The sequence below is a fragment of the Ornithorhynchus anatinus genome, chromosome X3, assembly GCF_004115215.2.
Source record: "Ornithorhynchus anatinus isolate Pmale09 chromosome X3, mOrnAna1.pri.v4, whole genome shotgun sequence".
NCBI lineage: Eukaryota > Metazoa > Chordata > Mammalia > Monotremata > Ornithorhynchidae > Ornithorhynchus > Ornithorhynchus anatinus.
The window spans coordinates 18,848,431-18,870,836 of record NC_041751.1 but is presented as its reverse complement, the minus strand read 5'-3'; the positions used below and the strand labels follow the sequence as shown (position 1 = coordinate 18,870,836).

The 22,406-nt window shown below is 41.8% G+C and overlaps 1 long non-coding RNA gene across 6 annotated transcripts in view; it reads right to left on the bottom strand.

Moving 5' to 3' along the window:
* Positions 1-22,406, bottom strand: part of LOC103170545 — a 227,485-nt gene that overhangs the window by 25,487 nt on the left and 179,592 nt on the right. For 4 of the 6 annotated variants that reach the window (XR_005659616.1, XR_005659618.1, XR_005659617.1 and 1 more), the window contains exons 2-3: positions 20,917-21,175; positions 13,994-14,053 (exon numbers count right to left, since the gene is read on the bottom strand). This is a non-coding gene — a long non-coding RNA (uncharacterized LOC103170545). Of the gene's footprint in view, positions 1-7,802; positions 8,013-13,993; positions 14,054-20,354; positions 20,443-20,916; positions 21,176-22,406 lie in introns of those variants that run through there. The other 2 variants (XR_005659620.1, XR_003755660.2) reach the window with 2 other exon arrangements.

Sequence of the window (22,406 nt, the reverse complement as noted above, 5' to 3'; positions counted from 1 at the left end):
TGGAGCCAAGCAGCTGGATCATTATTCAAGCAACAGCTGTTTCTTAGCTAAATTTAGCCCCACTTCATGAGCCACTAGCTTGCCGAGTTTGCTAGTCACTCGTGTTTGAACATTTCAGAGATACCGAGAAGGTTCTAGTGCCCAGTCATATCCTCATATAAAAGGGATATGCTTCGAATGACAAAGAAGAACAAATAGGCGGATTTTCTTTTGTTGCAGTGCCTGAAAGGTTGTTACCAGATGTTCACGTTTCATCCTGCCTGAATAAATCCCTTTCTCATTCAAAAATGTCAATATCATTTAATGGCAAATGTAATATAATTACACTATTCAATAAATATTTAACAAGACACAGACATATTCTGCTGAAAAGGACCTACTAGTGTACCTTTTAGCAATCTAGAAGTGACTTGAGTGGTTTTTTTTTTTTTACAACATCTGGTAAGCAGTCTCTAATTTCTAAAGTTTAGGAATGAACAGCCATTGGGCAAATTCTGAGTTGTGAATAATTTTCCAGTTGTTTACTTTTATGCCAAACTTATTCCATCCTCTCCTCCTCGCCAGGCTGCAGACAAATTCATTTTCAAATTTATTTTCTATAAAAATCACAAGCTTTCAGGGCAATAGCTAAAAGCCACTCGAGCCACTAAATCTCTTATGTATTTGAAATTAACCAGCCCAGAGGACTGATCCTTCCTTCTCTTCCCGCTCCAGAGATCCTTGAGGTCAGGACTCATATCTACCAACTCTTAGTACAGTGCTCTGCACAAAGTTAGCACTCAATAAATAAATAATGTGCGGTGGGATCAGCCATTCCACTTGGAAACCTGGCCCTTAGGCTACCATCTGCCCTTTTTTTTTTCCTTGGACTGTGCTGATTTGATGAGGGAACCATGGAAAATGGGAGTATCACCAGGAGCTATGGGGTTTATCAGAAAATGGCTAACAGTTGCCATTTCCCTGCCACATGACTGCAGGTGCGCTACTCTTCCACTCCTCAGTCATTGTCATTGTGATCATCAATTGAGCACTTAGTTTGTGTAGAGCAGTGTACTAGATGTTTGGGAGCATTCAATAAAGGATGATGCTCATTCACTCTTCCCTCTATGCAGAAGCAAGGCAGCTTGTAACTAACCCGGCACTTAGTACAATGCCTGGCATATATTAAGTATCTAATAAATACTACTATCAAATGCTGTCAAGTCATTTCAGATTCATAGCGACTCTATGAATATATTTTTTCCAGAATTTCCAAATTCTGCCATATACATAACCTTGCTAACAGTTCTACTCTATTGTTGTTGTGGTTTCTATCCATTTATCTGCTGGTTTGCCTCTTTCACATTTTCTCTGTATTTTTCCTAGCATTAGTGTCTTCTCCAGAGAATTAGACCTCCTGACGATGTGTCCAAACTATGCTAATCTAAGTCATTTGACCTTCCAAAGACCACATTGGCTTAATTTTCCCCAAAACCCATTTGTTTGCTTTTTTGGGCAGTCCATGGTATTCCTATGATATTAGCAAATACTGTAGGAAAAAGAAAAGCAAGTACTTTTGTACAGAGCCCTGCAAATAGCAGTAAATACTACAGTTGGATTATTGCCACTCACATGTGCTAATTATAGTTTTTTTTGGTCTGCATTTGCAATATACCAGTGTTCAGAGAAAATGGTCATTAACTATTCTTGTAATTGGTGACTGCTTGCTTGTTCCAATTTCCTAGTCCATTATTTCTTTCCTTTGTCCTAAAGTAAAATAATCTCAGACTCAAAAAAAAAAGTTTATCTTCTAGCCAGATGGAGGAAGCTCCTTATTTGGACCAGGTAATCTCTGCAGTGGGTGCTTAGACAAAGTGTTCGTGATGGCGTCAAAGGGCTGATTTGGAAAAATGGCTCTGCGGTGACTAGTGGGAGGATTTTATCTTCGTGGGGTGGGCTCAAGAACGTCAATGGATTTGAGAAAGTTCTGGAAGCCAAATAATGCTCTCAGCAGTTCACAAGTGACTTGGATGGTGCTATAGGTTAGGGATGAATTTATCTGGTAGAGCTGGTTATGGAAAAGGCATATATGAAGCATCATGGCATAGTACATAGAGCAAGGGCTTGGGAGTCAGAAGGTCATGGGTTCTAATCCCACTCCACCACTCGTCTGCGGTATGACCTTGGGCAAGTCACTGTATTTCTCTGTGCCTCAGTTACCTCATCTGTAAAATAAGATTGAGACTGGGAGCCCCACAGGGGACAGGGACTGTGTCCAACGTCCCAACCCAATTTGCCTATATCTACTCCAGCATTAAGTACAGTGCCTGGCACATAGTAAGCACTTAACAAATGCCATACTTAATATAATTACTGTTTATGCCTCTTCCTTGGTTCTAAACAGTGTGACATCTATTAATCTCATAAACTGTAACTCTTCTCTGACCATCATGTACCTCTTGTGACTTTTCCTGATTGCACAGGTTAATAATGGTTTGTTTTTCCAGCCACCTGATTGATACCAAATTCCTTCACATCTTCGCCTCTGCATTTTGATTGAAATTACTTAGTTCAGTCCTAGACACTCTCAGCTCTTCGTTTTTCTAAATTGGTACTTCGCTGGACCTTCAGGAAGGAAAGGCAAATAGAGTAACACTTCAATCCTATTTTCCAAATGAACTATAATCCAATTTTGCTTTCCCTTCCAGGTGTTTCCCATTCTAGCAGTATGGCATACATTTATAGCCTGTATATACTACATCAAGTTTATATTATGCTTTTATTCCTTGGGTAAGGTGCCATTTTAAAACATAAATTTCAGTTTTCTATATTCAATTTCCCTTTACTTCTCATTTTTATAAAACCCATCAACATGCCCTCTTTATAACTGAATTTTTGTCCATTCCTCTTCTTTGTTAAGGTGATGATTACTTTGATCTCTTGAATACACCTTTCCTGTGCCAAAATATTACGATTCCGTTTGGTATTTCAACACTCTTAAAGGGAGGGTTTTATTGTGACTTTTAGTAACATCAAGCATTTGGACATCTGCTCTCCACTCTCAAATTAGGGGACCTTTGAGAATTCTTTGAATCCATTTATTCCACCTCAGGTTTACCAGCTGTGAAATTGAGCGCTAAAAGCAAAGCTGGATTTTAGGGAGTATTGAGGTCCCTAACTGAAAGTTACTCATAATGTAGAGTTGTTACAAGTGTATTTTACTATCATATTACTTTTGTGACAGCTTTTTCTTTAACTAGCAAACAGGTTTTAGCTCTGGTATATATTTTAGAATTGTAAGAGCATAATGATTCTTTGCTTTTACATCCTAAATATATTATGCCTAACATGTTCCAACAAGAGGTTTTTTTAGCCAGTTTTTCATTTCTGGTGAAATAGTTCTTAGGAAATTATTTGCCCAGTGTGGATATGATTCTTGAATTAAATTGGTCGCAGGAAGTCAGTGGAAAATTATAGCTTATGGTTTTCTTTTTAAAATTCCCATATAAAAGGTTGATTGTGTTTATTCGATCCATTTTTTGGTCTTTTTGACAATTTAAAGATATTTAATTGTCAGTTAACATCTTTGCAAAGGAGTGTTTCCTAGAGTTTTAATTTTATGAAAGTAGTTCTTGAAAATGAAATAGACCAAAGGGAAATTGCAAGGAGAGAAATTTGAATTTGAAGAGCAAAAAGTGATTGGTTCCATTTCTGAGTGTTAAAGATTCAGTAAGTGAAATGGAATCCTCAGACAGCAGTGGCCCCCACCTTGAAGTTCATGACCAGAAATTGGTTTCATCCCAGTTTGCTTTCAAATCCATAGCAACCTTTCATCCCTTTCATTTGTAATAATGAAAATAAAAGCTGAATGAAAGCCACATAGGAAATTGATAGAATAGAGTTTTGGGTAGTCAAGTAAGGATGAAATTTAATTTAGTCAGTCCATAACTGTGTGCTAACTCTACAAAGCTGTTTAAAGTCACCTGTGTGACTTTTTTGTGACGGTGTCTCTAGAGCGCAATTATTAGCATTCAGCCACTCTGGGATAACAGGTTAATAATAAAAACTATTTTATTTGTGGCATTTGTTAAGTGTTATGTGCCAAGCACTGTACTAAGCACTGGGGTAGATAAAAGATGATCAGGTCCCACATGGGGCTCACAGTCTAAGTAGGAGGGAGAATGGGTATTGGATTCCCACTCTGCAGATGAGGGAGTTGAGGCCCAGAGAAGTGAATTGATTTGCCCAAGGTCACACAGCAGGTATGTGGTGGAGCCGGACCAGAACCCAGGACTTCTGAATCCCAGGGCTGTGCTCTTTCCATTTATGCCATGCTGGTTCAAAGATTTTATCTGAGGCTGAGAACTCGATGAGTTGGAAGAGTACCGGTGGATCAGAAGGGTATTCTTGTACCTCTTCCAGGGTCCCACATTGCAATCTCAATCTCAGTTGTAACTGAGGCAAAGTATTAATACTGTCGGTCCCAAGTGGGACTTGGACTGTGTCCAACCTGATTTCTTTGTATCCACCCCAGTACTTAGTACAGTGCCTGGCACATAGTAAACATTTCACAAATATCATTAGAAATGAAAAATGAGCTGAGGCAGAACCAAGCAACATTCAGCTTCACCCAAAGGTCAGTCTTTTTTGAAAAACTGCTTTCTCTGGCCATCAAATGAGGAACATTAGACACTAGGGAGGGAAGAGAGATGAAAACCGATGGCCAAGGTACTACTGAAAGACTATTTCTGTCTCTGCTCTGTTTAGAATGGAAGGAATTCCTTTCTGCAGTGCTGTTCTCTGGCTTTGGTATATTTTGCCTCACCAGAGTGAGAAACTCATCATGGCCTTAGGTGAGGGTTCTTCTACCTCTTCACTCCAGCGGCTGTCTGAACCAAGCCGCTTGCTGAGAATTCTGGATCTCTAGCATTCAAGATCTCGGTACGTAATGGATGATGACTTTCGATATCTTTGTGGAAAGCACCAAATTTTATTACAGTGAATGAACATGTTACTTACAGAAAGTCAACAGAGCCAAGTGTAAAAGGGATTTGGCGTATGGCTGAACTTTTCTGGTGCTTAATGAGGTGATGGTGATGTAATCAAAACAAATAGTTTTATGCTTCGTAAGTGGAAGAAACAATGCTTCTGTGTGAGTCACCGAGAAAGCCAGCACCACCAGGACAACACATTGCCCGCTTTGTCACTAACACTCCTTTATAGTTTTGCATCTTTCCCTTTCTCCCAATTTGACCTCCTAACAAGAAATGAAAAAGTCAGGCTGAAAAGATGGTGTTTCCACTATACTCACTTAAAAGGGGTCAAACTATATCTTGGGGTGTATCACAGGAGGGTAGACCCTGCAGAAAGTGACACACACAAACACACACATACGCACAAATACAAACACATACACACCCATAATCCACCCATCCCACAGCACGATCTGTGCCCTGACACTTACACTGTGGCAGCCATTCATGCAGTGGAAGAAAATGCTATTTCCCTGAGCTTTCTAGCTTAGTCAGAAATACTCTTGAGCACAGTGGACCTCCGGGAAACAGCCTAGAGAAGGCCAGTCTAGCTGTGGGGTTGGCATGAGTGGCAGATGCAAAGGCTGCTGAAGAGAAGGGGAAAGAGACAGAAGAGGAGGAAGAAGGTAGGTGTTCCTTGTTCCCTCCTTTGTCCTCTTCTTGCTTCTATGCCACCACATGTGATCACAGATCCAAGCGTACAGTCAACACAGAAGGGAGAGGGAGCTGGGGAAAGAGAACCTTCTTCATTGGAAGAAGCCTAAGGAATTTAGTCAGATACACAGACAAGGGTACCGTCTAGAAGCGTGGCACAGTGGGAGTCAGAAGGTCATGGGTTGTAATCCCAGCTCCACCACTTGTCTGCTGTGTGACCTTTCATTCATTTATTCAATAGTATTTATTGAGTGCTTACTATGTGCAGAGCACTGTTCTAAGCACTTGGAATGTACAAATCGGTAACAGGCTTACAGTCTAGTCAGGGGAGACAGACAGACAAGAACAATGGCAATAAATAGAATGGAGGGGAAGAGCATCTCATTAAAACAATAGCAAATAAATAGAATCAGGGTGATGTACATCTCATTAACAAAATAAATAGGGTAATGAAGATATATACAGTTGAGCGGACGAGTACAGTGCTGAGGGGATGGGACGGCAGAAGGGGAGGAGCAGAGGGAAAGGCGGGAGAAGAGTGTTTAGCTGCGGAGAGGTGACGGGGGTGGGTAGGGGGAGCAGAGGGAAAAGGGGAGCTCAGTCTGGGAAGGCCTCTTGGAGGAGGTGAGCTTTAAGTAGGCTTTTGAAGAGGGGAAGAGAATTAGTTTGGCGGAGGTGAGGAGGGAGGGCATTCCAGGACCGCGGGAGGACTTGGTCCAGGGGTCGACGGCGGGATAGGCGAGAACGGGGGACGGTGAGGAGGTGGGCGGCAGAGGAGCAGAGCGTGCGGGGTGGGCAGTAGAAAGAGAGAAGGGAGGAGAGGTAGGAAGGGGCAAGGTGATGGAGAGTCTTGAAGCCTAGAGTGAGAAGTTTGGACCTTTGGCAAGTCACTTCACTTCCCTGGTCCTCAGTTACCTCATCTGTAAAATGGAGATTGAGACTCTGAGCCCCACATGGGACAGGGACCGTGTCCAATCCGATTTGCTTGTATCCACCCTAGTGCTCAGTACAGTGCCTGGCACTTAGTAAGTGCTTAACAAATACCATAATAATAATTATTATTATTAATAATGTAAATCAAAAGCATTTCATTTTCACCGATGTACAACTATCCTTCTCCCAATCCCCATCACTCTAATTAGCATATCTGAACTTTTTGTTTCTCCTTTCACTTAACAACCACGAAATTGAAAAGCTGTGGTCAAGGAATGTGTCTGTTACATTGCTATACTTTAGACTCCCTAGCGCTTAGTACTGTGCTCTGCAGAGAGAGCGAGCCCTCAATAAATACAATGGGCTGAGTGACTGACTTCTGAGAAAGCTTGACTATTTCTCTTTTCTGAGCTCAGTGACCAAGGCTTCTCATTAATCTCATTAATGGGAAGGCAATGCCGGATGGGGAATTGGAAAAAGGCCCTGACTGAACGTCTCCTCCCTCTTCTGATCTAGTTGAATCCAAATATCCTCTCGCCAACCAGGCGATCCACTGCTTGAGCTACAAAGTACCTTCCAGGTAGGCATCATCTGCCCCTATCATGTTGTATGAGGTGACATTTCCCCATTACTTACTAGCAGTGGGACGTAGGGGAACCACCACCAAAGAGCAGCGGAAACAGAGGCCTGCCCTGCTTTGGCGAGGGCAAATCACTCGTGTCCCACAGAGGATATGGCCAGTTCTCAAACCCCACTTGGATTGGCTGTTAGGAGAATGTGACTCCAAAGCACTTCTGATTTAGTGGGAACAGAACAGGGAGGCCCTGGAAAATATACAACACTTCCAGTTTTAAATAGAGCTTGGAATCATCTGAAAGGAGAAGCAAGAATGTGGGAAGGCAACTGGACAGGACTCTTTGATCCCCAATTCAGCCGGAATGTTAATTATCTGTCCACATCAGAACAAACAGCGGGAACCCCTTTAGAGTCAGCCTCTTCAAACGGTTTGATGATGACAGACTCTCCCATCGAAAGCAACAGACCAACCCGGGTCCTGTCACGTCAGTGGATTAAAGGCCCAGTGAAACGACTGTAGTATGTCACAAGCCCCGGATTTGAGCATTTCCAAAAGTTTCAGACAGGAGTGGCGGTTTGATCCCAAATAAGGGTGCTTCCTCGAACGTTTCAACATGTAAACTTGGCAACAGTAATTTGAGCAGAAATACAGAAGGAAAGTACAGTAAGGTGGGGTTAATTACTTTATTCCTGATGTTTTTAAGTTGATCCATGTCCCCAGTTCCCCCAGAAAGATGGACATTCCGGCATTCATAACCAGGAAATTAAAGGTAGTCAAGTCGGTCGGTCAGCAGGATTTCTTGGGTGACTTCAGTGTGCACTTAAGTGTGAACCAGGCTGTAGAGAGTTACAGAAACAGTAAGACTAGGTCTCTTCCCCCAGATTGAAACAGTGCAAATGCGGATGTAGAAGCATGCAAATTGACATAAGCACAATAATAATGTTGGTATTTGTTAAGCGCTTACTATGTGCCAAGCACTGTTCTAAGCGCTGGGTAGACATAGGGGAAGCAGGTTGTCCCACGTGGGGCTCACAGTCTTAATCCCCATTTTACAGATGAGGGAACTGAGGCACAGAGAAGTTAAGTGACTTGCCCACAGTCACACAGCCGACAAGTGGCAGAGCTGGGATTCGAACTCATGAGTCCTGCTTCCAGGGCCCGTGCTCTTTCCACTGAGCCACGCTGCTTCTCTGAGACAGGGACATAGAGTGGAAAAGATATGTGAGAGCGAAGAAATTACAAAGCTACTTGTCGAGATAGACAAAATTACTGAAGGCTGTGGGTAAGGAGGGTTAAAGTTAAGCTCAGGTAGTGAAAGCCTGGATCCCATTTTCTGCACTAGAGTGCAATCCAGGAGCATTATCCCAGCGTCAGGAAATGGTACTCGGTCTATGTCCTCTCTGTAGCATCCCCAGATTAACTGCAGGATGGGGGTCTTTAAAAACACAGGGTAGCCTTTTTTCAGTTGGAGACCAGTTTTAAGGATTCATTGCAAACATGCTTGGAACTTTGGGCCCATACTGGTGTTGACTCCCATTCTAAAAGTGTTCAGTAAATCTTACCACACGGGAAACCGAGGTTCAGGGAAAGATTATATTAAGGTTCCAAGATTCTAGATATAGAGAATCCTTGCTTGTTCTCAGTGTCTTTGCTGACTGGTTCACTGCTACTTTCCAGTTTAAGCTGAGAAGCACAAGAAGCAGCCTGTACTGTTGGAAAGAGCCTGGACCTGGGAGTCAGAGGACCTAGGTTCTAATCCCAGCTCTGCAACTTCTCTTCTGTGTGACCTTGGGCAAGTCACTTAACTTCTCTATGCCTCCATTTCCTCATAAAATAAAAAAATAAACTGTGGTATTTGTTAAGCGCTTACTATGTGCAAAGCACCATTCTAAGCACTGGGGGGATACAAGGTGATCAGGTTGTCCCACGTGGGGCTCACAGTTTTAATCCCCATTTGACAGATGAAGGAACTGAGGCACAGAGAAGTTAAGTGACTTACCCAAGGTCACACAGCTGACTAGCGACGGAGCCAGGATTAGAACCCGTGACCTTCATTCAATAGTATTTTTCAATAGTATTTATTGAGCGCTTACTATGTGCAGAGCACTGTACTAAGCGCTTGGGATGAACAAGTCGGCAACAGATAGAGACAGTCCCTGCCGTTTGACGGGCTTACAGTCTAATCGGGGGAGACGGACAGACGAGAACAATGGCAATAAACAGCGTCAAGGGGAAGAACATCTCGTAAAAACAATGGCAACTAAATAGAATCAAGGTGATGTACAATTCATTAACAAAATAAATAGGGTAACGAAAATATATACAGTTGAGCGGACGAGTACAGTGCTGTGGGGATGGGAAGGGAGAGGTGGAGGAGCAGAGGGAAAAGGGGAAAATGAGGCTTTATTCATTCAATAGTATTTATTGAGCGCTTACTATGTGCAGAGCACTGTACTAAGCGCTTGGGATGAACAAGTCGGCAACAGATAGAGACAGTCCCTGCCGTTTGACGGGCTTACAGTCTAATCGGGGGAGACGGACAGACTTTAGCTGCAGAGAGGTAAAGGGGGGATGGCAGAGGGAGTAGAGGGGGAAGAGGAGCTCAGTCTGGGAACGCCTCTTGGAGGAGGTGATTTTTAAGTAGGGTTTTGAAGAGGGAAAGAGAATCAGTTTGGCGGAGGTGAGGAGGGAGGGCGTTCCAGGACCGCGGGAGGACGTGACCCAGGGGTCGACGGCGGGATAGGCGAGACCGAGGGACGGTGAGGAGGTGGGCGGCAGAGGAGCGGAGCGTGCGGGGTGGGCGGTAGAAAGAGAGAAGGGAGGAGAGGTAGGAAGGGGCAAGGTGATGGAGAGCCTTGAAGCCTAGAGTGAGGAGTTTTTGTTTGGAGCGGAGGTCGATAGGCAACCACTGGAGTTGTTTAAGAAGGGGAGTGACATGCCCAGATCGTTTCTGCAGGAAGATGAGCCGGGCAGCGGAGTGAAGAATAGACCGGAGCGGGGCGAGAGAGGAGGAAGGGAGGTCAGAGAGAAGGCTGACACAGTAGTCTAGCCGGGATATAACGAGAGCCCGGCTGACTCCCAAGCCCGTGCTCTTTCCACTGAGCCACGCTGCTTCTGGGCACTCAATAACTGTTTTCCCTACTACTAAGACTGTGCAACAGGGACAGGGTCCAGCTTGATAAACTTGTGTTACCCCACGCTTAGAATGGAGTGTGACACATCATCAGCGCTTAACAAATACCCTGAGTCCCATCTAGAGATCTGTCTTGTCCTGGATATAGATGTGGGTAAGTCACGTAGTTATAGCTTACTGGTGGGAACTTCTCTTCCATATCCCCATTCTAGGAAGAGATGAGATCATCCTCAAACTGGCTACCATTCATTACCTCTCAGTTTCAGATTGCCCCTCCGTTTCTAGAGCACTGGATGAATGCTCCTAGTGGGCAGGGAACATATCTACCAACTCTGATATATTGTATGCACCCAAGCACTTACTGTGCACAGTAAATGCTCAATACATACCCTTGATGGATTGGTTATATTGGTACTTTTGCCAGAACCTGTAATCGCTCCAGCTTCCAGTAGAAGCACACATTCCACACAGAGGCCCAAGGCACGGGCGTGGTGGCTTTTTTGAATCTGATTTAGCCAAACCAACACAACACTACAGATTTTAGCATCTATTTGTGTTTGTTACGGTAATCAATTCCTATGGATAATTTGCACTTGGATGCTTTTGTCTCATGCAATCTTTTTTGTCTTCCCAATCACTACATTTTGGAAGTTGATGGGGGGCGAAGGATCGAGTTCAATTCCACTAAAAAGAGTGGTGGTCAGTCGAATAAACACCACTATATCTGAGGTGTCTGTGACTGAATGAACTTATTAGTATCAAAGAGAGCTAATAATGTTGGTATTTGTTAAGCGCTTACTATGTGCCGAGCACTGTTCTAAGCGCTGGGGTAGACACAGGGGAAGCAGGTTGTCCCACGTGGGGCTCACAGTCTTCATCCCCATTTTACAGATGAGGTAACTGAGGCACCGAGAAGTTAAGTGACTTGCCCAAAGTCACACAGCTGACAAGTGGCCGAGCCGGGATTCAAACCCATGACCTCTGACTCCAAAGCCCGTGCTCTTTCCGCTGAGCCACGCTGCTTCTCCAGCGTGAATCAGCTCCAGAGCTGAATCAGTAAAGACTAATTGGCTATTTTCGGAGAGACTGAAAGGCCAAACTTCATGAAAGATGGTTTTCCATCCTTATTAGCCTCTTAAGATGGGGAAATGACATCGACAGAGGCTGGTGAAAAATAAATAATTTAATTCTGGTTTGTAGGCTAAAATATCCCTCTCACAAGTAAACAAGGAATGTTTAAAGGAACCTCTTCCAGTCCTGCACTACTTACTCTATGCCACTGTGATGGAGGAAATATAAGAGTGTATATGTCTCAGAGACTTCTCCAGCAGATATGCAATTATTTTAATTACCTATTGCTTTTACTGATTGTCACAAGACAGCATTATAACAATAAGAATAATAATAACTGTGGTACTTGTTAAGGGCTTACTATGTGCCAGGCACTGTACTAAGTGCTGGGGTAGATACAAGGTAATTGGGTTGGGCACAGTCCCAGTCCCACACAGAGCTCACAGTCTTAAATCCCCATTTTCCAGATAAGGTAACTGATGCACAGAGAAGCGAAGTGACTTCCCCAAGGTCACACAGTAGACAAGTGACGGAGCCAGAATTAGAACCCAGGTCCTTCTGCCTCCCACGCCCATGCTCTACTGGAAGTCAGGAGATGGGTTCTAATTCTGCTTCTGTCAATTGTCTGTGGCAGGATCTTGGCCAAGTCACTTAACCTCTCTGAGTCTTAATTTCTTCATCTCTAAAATGGGATGAGAGACTGTAAATTTTATGTGGAAGGCAGAAACTGTACTGAATATATAACCTTGCATATTAAGTACTTAAAATACCATCATTATCAATTTTTTATTATTATCATTATTATTATTATTGTTATTGTTAATCAAGTCACTACATAAACAGAGTATGTCAAAGGCTGTTGGAATTTCACATCTTAAAAAATGGAAAAAGTTCAGTTGCACACACTACCAATAGAAAAAGGAAAAAACACAATGAAGAGCTGTACCCATGTTAAATAAATTAATCAATCAAGCAAAGGTATTTATTGAGCACTTACTTTATGTAGAGCACTCTATTAAGTGTTTTGAGAAGCTTGAATAAGCTTAAAATGTATCTGCAAAGTGATTAATTAAATATCTTAGTGTAGATTGGAGAAGCGAGATGGTGTAGTGGATAGAACATTGGCCTGGGAGTCAAAAGGTCATGGGTTCTAATTCCGGCTCTGCCACTTGTCTGGTCTATGACCTTGGGCAAGTCACCACTTCACTATGCCCCAGTTACCTCATCTGTAAAATGGGGATGGAGACTGAGCCCCAAATTACAGATAGGTACATAAGTGCTGTAGAGCAGCGAGGAGGGAAGAACAAAGGGAGCGAGTCAGAGCGATGCAGAAGGGAATGGGAGAAGAGGAAAGGGGCATTTAATCTAGGTAAGCCTTTTGGAGGAGATGTGGAGGAGGTATTGAAGGAGGGAAGAGTAATTGTCAGATCAGAGGGCATTTCAGGTCGAAGGCATGGGTTGTCGGTGAGATAGGCAAGATGGAGGCACGGTTAGAAGGTTAGCACTAGAGCACTGAAGTGTGTAGGCTGGGTTGTAGATGGTGAGTAGTGAGGTAAGGTAGGAAGGGGCAAGGTGGTGGAGTCCTTTAAAGCTTTTAGTGATGTTGTGAAGGTGGGACCAACAGGATTTAGTGACGGATTGAAAATGTATAGTCTCTAAACTCCTTGTGGGCAGAGAACATCTTTCAACTCCACTGCACTGTACTCCCCCAAGGTCTTAGTACTGTACTCTGTATACCGTTAAGATGCTCAATAAATTCCTTTGATGGATTCATTATTTCCAAGCGCAACAGATGGGTATTTCCTTGCCTCACATTTTATTTAACTACTTTAAATTTCCAATTAATAAAGCTAGGACTTTGGCCCGTTCTTTTTTTTTGAAGAAAATTATAAAGTATATTTCATATTTAATAGATTTTTTTAAATGATAAAAAGTCGAATGTGATGAAATTCTAAGACTCTCTTGGCATAGAAAAAATGAAAATTACTTAGACTGATATTAGGTATTTTGACAGTTTCAATGGGGCCTGAAATTTTAAGCCCTTTTGAAAAGATACTGACATGATGATGCGTGGTATTTATTAAGCTTTTACAGTATGAAGAATATTGCAATAAGCACTGTACTAAGTAAGCGCTTAGGAGAGTACAGTACAACAGACTTGATAGACATGTTCCCTTTGTGTATTCTCACATCTCAACCTATCACAGATACAAGAACTGACTTGTACAACACAGAGTGCTTGACTGTGATGTGCTTTGCCATTAAGTTTCCATTTAGGAGGAAAGAAGGGAGAAAAACCTCAATGCATGTCATCATTTGGGGGGAACATTATTAAATGCAGCCAGCAGGGGTCACAAAAGAATGTGCAATCATTTCAGAACATTTTAGTTTCTTTACAGTTCAAATCCACTGTTTTTTTTTTGTTGTTTTTTTTAATATAATGTGCCCCTGAATAAGGAGTCACCTTTTTAGAATTTAAACAAGTATGGACAAAAGAGCTTTGTTATCACACTCTGAAAACTGACAAAGCTAAGTTGTGAATGTAGACATTTTATCTTCAGTTTTTGTATTTAAATTCAAAGATCTGAATGTTGACCTTCTAGGTTTACTTACATTGATTCCTTATTACTCGATCTCCTCAGTTTCTTGCTCCTTGTGATCTTGTCAACTATTCTGTTAACAAAATTAAAATCATTAATAGTACTAGTGATAGAATTAGTAGTAGTAGCAGCAAGAATAGCAAAGTATTGTTAGTAATCGTATTCTTTGAGCATTCACCCAGTGTAATGCACTGTCCCTAGTGTTTGGAAAAGTACAGAATCGAAGAAATGAAGTGTTCCCTGCCCACAAGAAGTTTACATTCTCACAGGGACGATAGACATATATTTACAACTAATCAAAATAACTGAATTGTGGGATTCTACTATACAAAGTGGGTTTTTCCCTTGGTCAAAGTAAATACTGAATATTGTAAAAACAAGTCACTGAAACTTGTAGACTTTCATTCAGGAGTGCAACCCCATGATAACACAGATCTAGCATGGTAACCCAATTGAAAAAAAAGATATCACAATAAATTGACCAATAATTATCGAGTATCTATGAAGTATTTGTCACTGCATTAGTTACTTTGGACCATTATAAGCAACACTAAACTTAGGAAGGAAATTAAAATACTATTTAAAACATTAAAAACACATTTTTGAGTTTGGGATGTTTCCACTTTAAACAAAGAAGTTGTTTAAATTTAAGACCCTTTAAATCTTTTTTTTTTTTTTGGTAAGGGAAACATTGATGTTTGGTTTTAATTTATACAAACATGTGCTAATTGTTCTCTGAATTTACAGAACAAGAATAAGATCAGCTGTTTGTGAATACAGATGCATTATGGTAGCAATTACTGATCATTGTTATTTCAATCAAAACACCATTATCCTCTCAAATTTTTTTCCTCACAGCCTGCATTCCATAGTATACTAGTACATATTTTCTAGTCCATTCAGCATTTTCAATGTCTATGATCTAAAATCCAGCCTCTTTTCAAATATTGGCTTTTACTCATCAGGAAATAAGCTGAAACAAGAATTATTCTAAAATTCTAAAACTTTGCAGTATGGCGGGAGATTATTAGCTCATTCAAATTTAGCCCTTATATTTATATTTCTCAGTCACCATTAATTTGGAGCACCAGAAAGTAGCCCGATACTTTAATACTTTCTGATTGTTCTTGAAAGTTAAATTGAAGAAACTCTCCTCGTTCCCCTACATCTCCGGCTGCCTAGATAATTTCTGCACATTTTCTAAGGTACTTTAACACTGTATGTCTTGCTGTGTATTCCTAAACTTGACAGGGGTGACAAACCAGAGTATCTCTGATCCTGCAGAAACAGTGGTCAATCAAATGTCCTATTCTGTGCAAAGCACTGCATGAAGAAATTGGGAGCCTACAATAGTCTTCCACTGTCTTCAAGGAGTTTATGATCTAGAGGATGTCTCTATGACACCAGTTTCGTTAGTCACTGTTGAATATGACAAGAAATTCTCACTCAGCGACACGCTTGTGGATAATAATGATGGTTTTTATTAAGCGCTTACTATGTGCCAAGCACTGTTCTAAGATTAACAGATTGTCCCAGAGGGGCTGACAGTCTTATTCCCAATTTTACAGATGATGTAACTGAGGCACAGAGAAGTTAAGTGACTTGCCCAAAGTCACACAGCTGACAAGTGGTGGAGTCAGGATTAGAACTCATGACCGCTGACTCCCAAGCCCGTGTTCTTTCCACTAAGCCACTCTGCTTCTCAACAATCGTAGTCAGCAGTATCATATTCCAAAAGGGAAGTAGCATGTGTCCTGGGAGTCAGAAGGACCTGGGTTCTAATCCCAGCTCCACTACTTGTCTACTGTGTGACCTTGGGCAAGTCGTTTTACTTCTCTGTGCCTCCGTTACCTCAAATGTAAAAAGCTATTAAGACTGTGAGCCCTATGTGGGACAGGGACCGTGTCCAAACAGATTAGTGCCTGGTACAGAGTAAGTGCTTAACAAATACCATAAAAAAAATAAAAGGCGGCAATTATACTATTTCAAAGGGGTGGCCATAACTTCATGAAAGCAAATTAAAATATATTGGAAGCCTCAGAAAGGCAGGCTAAGTTCACATAGCCTGAAGGTAGTAAGCATAATGAAATATACTATAGTATACTTAGACATTGTGATATTTCACCATAGTGTGATCACCATGATTTTAGATCTCTGGTTGGTCATATTCAGCCACATTTGCATGTCCTAACTGCATGCCTCTGTTTAATGATATTTGCTGGAGAAAAGTATATGTTTTGTAGGGAGGGAAAGGAAAGAAATGAAGGAATGAAAATAATTTCATTACTACCACGGATGTATTGCTGAGTTGTTCAATGAGAATGCATGCCAAATAATAAAAGGACCTGAGTTCTAATCTCCACTCTGCCACTTGTCTGCTGTGTGAACTTGGGCAAATCACTTAACTTCTCTGGGCCTCAATTAGCCCATCTGCAAAATGGGGATTAAGACTGTGAGCCCCACGTGGGCCATAGACAGTCTCCAATCTGATTAACTTCTATCTACTCCATTGCTTAGTACAGTGCCTGGCACATAGTAAGCTCTTAGTAAATGCATAAAAAAACAGTTTTTAGTGTGTGTCTCTCAAATGAGATCTTCAAACTAAATTTTTCATTTTCAGTGGGTACAAAATTTAACCCCAACAAACTCCTGATTCCTCTAGGAAAGGGGTGGGGAAGTGGAGAGACAATCTTAGGCAAGCGACAAAGCAGTTTCTAGCATTTCAAACACAGCAGAGAGATTCTTAGCATGGCAACTTCTGAAAGTAGGGAATCTGGTTCTCTCTTGGCTTCCTTACACAAAAACTTCGCTGTTCTTCCACTAAAACCCCAGTCCTTCTGCTTTCCACCTTGAATGCCAACGTACTCTGCCTCACTCTCATCTCTCTCGCCATTGAGCTCTTGCTTGTGCTCTCCTTTCTGTCTGGCCCTCTCTCCCCCTTCACATCCTGCAGACCACTGCTTTTCCCATCTTCGAGGTCCATCTAAAGTCATCCGTGAGACCGTAAGCTCTCTGAGGTAAAGGATCGTGAATACCAGCTGTTTGTACTTAGCACCAAGTACTTAGTAGGGCCTTTTGCAAATAGAAAACACTTAGTACTGTTGATTGAACTTTATAAAGGTTGGCCAGGGACATTTGGTTTCCACAATGTCTAATAGGAGGTAAGAAACAGTCCTGGCCATGGAGGAGTTCCCTCCGATTGTGGAACCTCCAGTAGTATAAAGACTTCAACCTCCAAAGAATCTCTAGAAATAGTAGTTTTATATCCCATCAGTGTCAATACTGAGTTTAACAGGAACTCAAATTCTTACTGAATTCCAGCATTCAAATACTTGAAACCAATCAAACTCAACTCTTTTTTGTAGTAGAGAAGAGTAGAGTAGAGAAGCAGCGTGGCTCAGTGGAAAGAGCCTGGGCTTTGGAGTCTGAGGTCGTGAGTTCGAATCCCAGCTCTGCCACTTGTCAGCTGACTGTGGGCAAGTCACTTAACTTCTCTGTGCCTCAGTTACCTCATCTGTAAAATGGGGATTAAGACTGTGAGCCTCATGTGGGACAACCTGATTCCCCTGTGTCTACCTCAGCACTTAGAACAGTGCTCTGCACATAGTAAGGGCTTAACAAATACCAACATTATTAGTAATCCAAGGTTAATTTAAAAGAACAGCTATGTCATCCATCACCAGAATCTAAATCAATCAATCAATCATATTTATTGAGCTCTCACTGTGTACAGAGCAGTGTAGTAAGCACTTGGGAGAGTACAATATAACAGAATTAGCAGACACATTCCCTGCCCATAACGAGTTTACACTCTTAAGGACTCCCACTCTCAGGTTCCCTGAGGACAGAAAATGTGCCTTGTTCTTCCTTAGTAGTAATAATGGTAATAATGATAATAATAATAATAATGATATTGGTATTTGTTAAATACCAAGTCTAATTCACACCTGAGTATTCTTTCCAAGTGCTTAGTACACTGCTCTGCACACAGTAATAAATGTTATAACTGCTATTATGCACCAAGCACTGCCCTAAGCATTGGGGTAGATACAAGATGATCAAGTTGAGCACAATCCCTGTCCCACATGGGTCTCACAGCCTAAGAGATAAGCTGGAATTTCTGCGCACAGTGAATGCTTATTTATTACTGTAGAATGGCTAATGCTCAGCTCTTAAAATGGAAAAAATGTGAGTACATTTTGCAATCTGAAATAAAGGAATTGAAGAATCACTTTGAGTGTTAAAAACAATAGATTTTCTTGAGAGCAAACTAAGCAGTTACATTGAAGCTTGACACCGTTGACCATCCCTTTCTTTTGTAAATATTATCTAACACCGGCTTCACTGACACTGTCCTCTGCTGATTCTCCTCCTATCTCTCTGGCCGCTTCTTCTCAATCTCTTTCACAGGCTCCTCCTCTGCCTCCCATCTCTTAAGTGCAGGAGTCCATCAGGGTTCAGTTCTGGGTCCCCTTCTATTCTCCATCTACACCAACTCCCTTGGAGAACTCATTCACTCACATGGCTTCAAATACCATCTCTATGTGAATGATTCCCAAATCTACATCCCCAGGCCTGATCTCTCTCCTTCTTTGCAGCCTTGTATTTCCTCTTGCCTTCAGGATAGCTCTAATCGGATGACCCACCAACTCCTCAAACTTAACACACATACAAAACAGAACTTCTTATCTTCTCTCTCAAACCCTGTCCTCCCACTGAGCACCACCATCCTCCCTGTCTCACAAGCACATAACCTTGTGGCATTATCCTCTACTCCTCTCTCTCATTCAACACATATATTCCATCTGTCACCAAATCCAGTCGGTTCAACCTTCCCAACATCACTAAAATCTGCTCGCTTCTACTTAATAACCAGGGCAGGGTGGATAGAGCTCAGGCCTGGGAGTCAAAAGATCATGGGTTCTAATCCTGACACTGACACGTTTGCTGTATGACCTTGCGCAAGTCACTTCATTTCTCTGTGCCTCAATTACCTCATCTGGAAAATGGTAATTGAGACTGTGACAGGGACAGGGACAGTCCACATGGGACAGGGACTGTGTCCAACCCTATTTGCTTGTATCACCAGCCCAGCACTTAGTAAAGTACCTGGCACATAGTAAGTGCTTAACAAATACCATCATTATTATTATTACATCCAAATCACTTCAGGGAAGTCAATTCCTTCCCCATCTCATCCTTCACTTACCTCCTCGCTCAGCATCCCCTTGCTACTACCAATTATATCCTTTTTTCTCCCATTGTATGCAAATAATTTATTTCTGCCAGTCTCCCACATAGAATTTTAGGTTTCAGACTCTCTCTTGCTACTGGAATACTCTCTCAACTGTGTAATATAATACCCAACTTGAAACTCCCTCTCTCCAAACTTCAGATATACCACACCTCTCTGCATATCTGAATCTCTCCTAAAATCCCACCTCTTCCAACAGTTTTCTCTGATTAATTTCCCAGTGCCCTGAGCCATGTCATCTTTTCAGCCAGTTCTAGCACTTATGAACTTATTTACCCCCTTCTTAGCATATTTGTTTATATTTGTTCAATTTATTTATTTTGATCACTTTAACCGTAAATATTTGTATTGCTCTCCTCTGTATACGCCCACTGGTCAGAAAACATGCCATTTCTTTATTCTGTACTTTCCAAGGGCTTACTACAGGACACTATATTAAGTGGGTGTTCAATAAATATTATTATTATTAGTATTATCACCATTACTGCTACTAGTATGACCATTACGACAACTACTACTATTCCTACAATAGGTGTTTAATAAATATCACTTATGGATCGATTGGAATTTGGTTAACGGGTCAGTGTGTCCACAGGGAAAATACCTGAGAATCTTGTTTAAATTTATAAAAAATTTTTGGAAAGGTGTGGTGCCCCTCACCCAAGTTTCCTACTATCTAGGATGAGGTACCCTAGGGATGCTAGAGAAGCAGCATTGCCTAGTAGAAAGCGCACAGACCTGGGAGTTAGGGGACCTGGGTTCTCAGTCTGACTTTGCCATTTGTTTGCAGTGAGACCTTGGCTAACTCATCTAACTTCTCTGTGCCTCAATTTCCTTATCTGTAAAATGGGGATTAAGACTGTGAGCTCCATGTGGGACATGGACTGTGTCTAACATGATTATCATGTATCTACCCAACACTTAGGATAGTGCCTGGCACATAGTAAGTGCTTAACAAATGCCATTAAAAAAGTAAAGTATATCAAACATTTTTGTCAAGATTTGGAACAGAGGACTTAGGGGTTTTCCTGTAAATTTCCTATATTTGACATGCAGAAGAAATCATTTTTATTATGCTGGATTGCAGCCCAAACCCACATTTCGGGACCCTAGTTCTGACCTTGCCAGGAACAGAAAATAGTTTCCTCAATTATTTCTCTTCTAGAAAAGATGGAGTCTTTGAAAGCCTGTGGCACTTCCTCAGTATTCTATGTAAAGAGAAAAAATCTCTCAATACCCAGGGAGTACATGCTTGTTTTTCTTGTAGATTTCAACAGGCCTGCCACCATCTATGGATTCGTCCATGTTTTTCAAGGCTTTAGGAATAGTAATAATATCTATTAAGCCCCAATGTGTTCAAAGCACTTGGAAAAAATACAGGGATGAAGATTAGGCAACCTGCCTGACTCTCAAGGGGCTCACAATCTATGAATAACATGGGGAAGAGGTAAAGTGATGATGCTTGATGATAAAGATAAAGTGATGATGATGCTTGCATAAGCAAGGGTGAAATAATCAAAGCAGGAAAACAAAGTAAAAAAATAAGGACAATTATATATATATAATGGGAGTTGCAGAATATTGAAACTAAAGAAGCAATTGTACATTTATCATCAACCAGGCCAGACTGGTCATTGCTACAAGTTCCCACAACTTTCTAGAAGTTTGAAAGGAAGGCATACCTCCTCTTGATCCTCATCCTACCGCGGTGGACAGAGAGGGATGGAGCCCAGTGAAACTGAAGAACAAAGGCTTTAAGATGTCATCTGTCATCACCTTCCATTGGTCGGCTGAGCAAGATGGGGGCTGCTTTTGAGGGGAAATGGCAGCTCTGAGGTATCATGCAGGTAGTGGGTCTTTGTCTCCAAAAGCCGGGGAGTGGCTGGGTTTCACGCTGCTTCTTGTCTTCACTCCGCAGTGGTAGAGAGTGCAGAATGGGGCCTGATGTTTAGGAAGGTAATAATAATAATTATAATGGCATTTATTAAGGACTTACTATGTGCCAAGCACTGTACTAAGGCTGGCCTAGATAAAAGATATTAGTTCCCAAATGGGGCTCACGTTCTAAGTAGGAGAGATTACCGGCTTTGCAGTGAGGCACAGAGAAGTTAAGTGACTTGCCCAAGATCGTGCAACATGTAAGGATTAGAATCCAGATCCTCTGACTCCCAGGCCTGTGATCTTTCCATAAGGCCACACTGTTTCTCTGCAGATGGTGGCAGTGGTGGTGGGGGGGGGGGCGGGGGCTGTACTCTCTCCTTCAGTGAAGGCACATCTCCTCCGAGAGGCATTTCCTGACTCAGCCCTCCTTTCCTCTTCTCCCATTCCCTTCTGCATCACCTTGACTTTGCATCCCTTTGTTCATGCCCCCCTCCCAGCCCCACAGCACTTATGCACATAGCTGTAATTTTATTTATATTAATGTCTGTCTCCCCCTCTAGACTGTAAGTTCCTTGTGGCCAGGGAATGAGTCTGTTATACTGTTATAGTTTACTCTCCCAAGTGCTCTGCACACAGTAAGCGCTCAATAAATATGATTGACTGAGGACTGACTGCCTGCCTGCTAAAGGAAGTCGAGCTGTGTGAGTGACTTTTACCTTGTTGGTGACTTTCCCAAAGACTGGAGCAATAGTTTTGTTGTGGCAGCAGGTTCTCTAAATTAATCTCTGATCATGAAAGCCATGTTACATGAACCATAGGAGGGATTTTGCCCTCTCCAAGGGATTTCCTCTGTATTTTCTCAGAGGTAATAAATAGAAATCCTACTATTTATGTTGAGCACAGAGCCCTCTACACTTTTCATTGATGCTGCAGTAATAGGAATGGGATCATCTAGATGCTTCTCATTAGAATAGAAAGATGGATCGTATGTTTTTTCTTAAATAAATAGGATGCTGATCTGGTCTCTTGGAGTGGAGCCATTCTCAGATTTCAAGGCTACAGAATCAATGGGATGCACATTTTAAGCCAGGCAACGTGATAATCTTGGGTCATCTCAAGTATTTGCCTCTGATGTAGAAACAAATTTTCTTACTGTTGTTGTTCAGGGTAATTCGATCTCTGTGAATTCATTAGTATTTACTGACACAATATGTACAGAGCACTGCACCTGAAAACAGACAATGAATATTGATTATATGGTCCCTGCCCTGGAGGAGTTAATAACCTAATG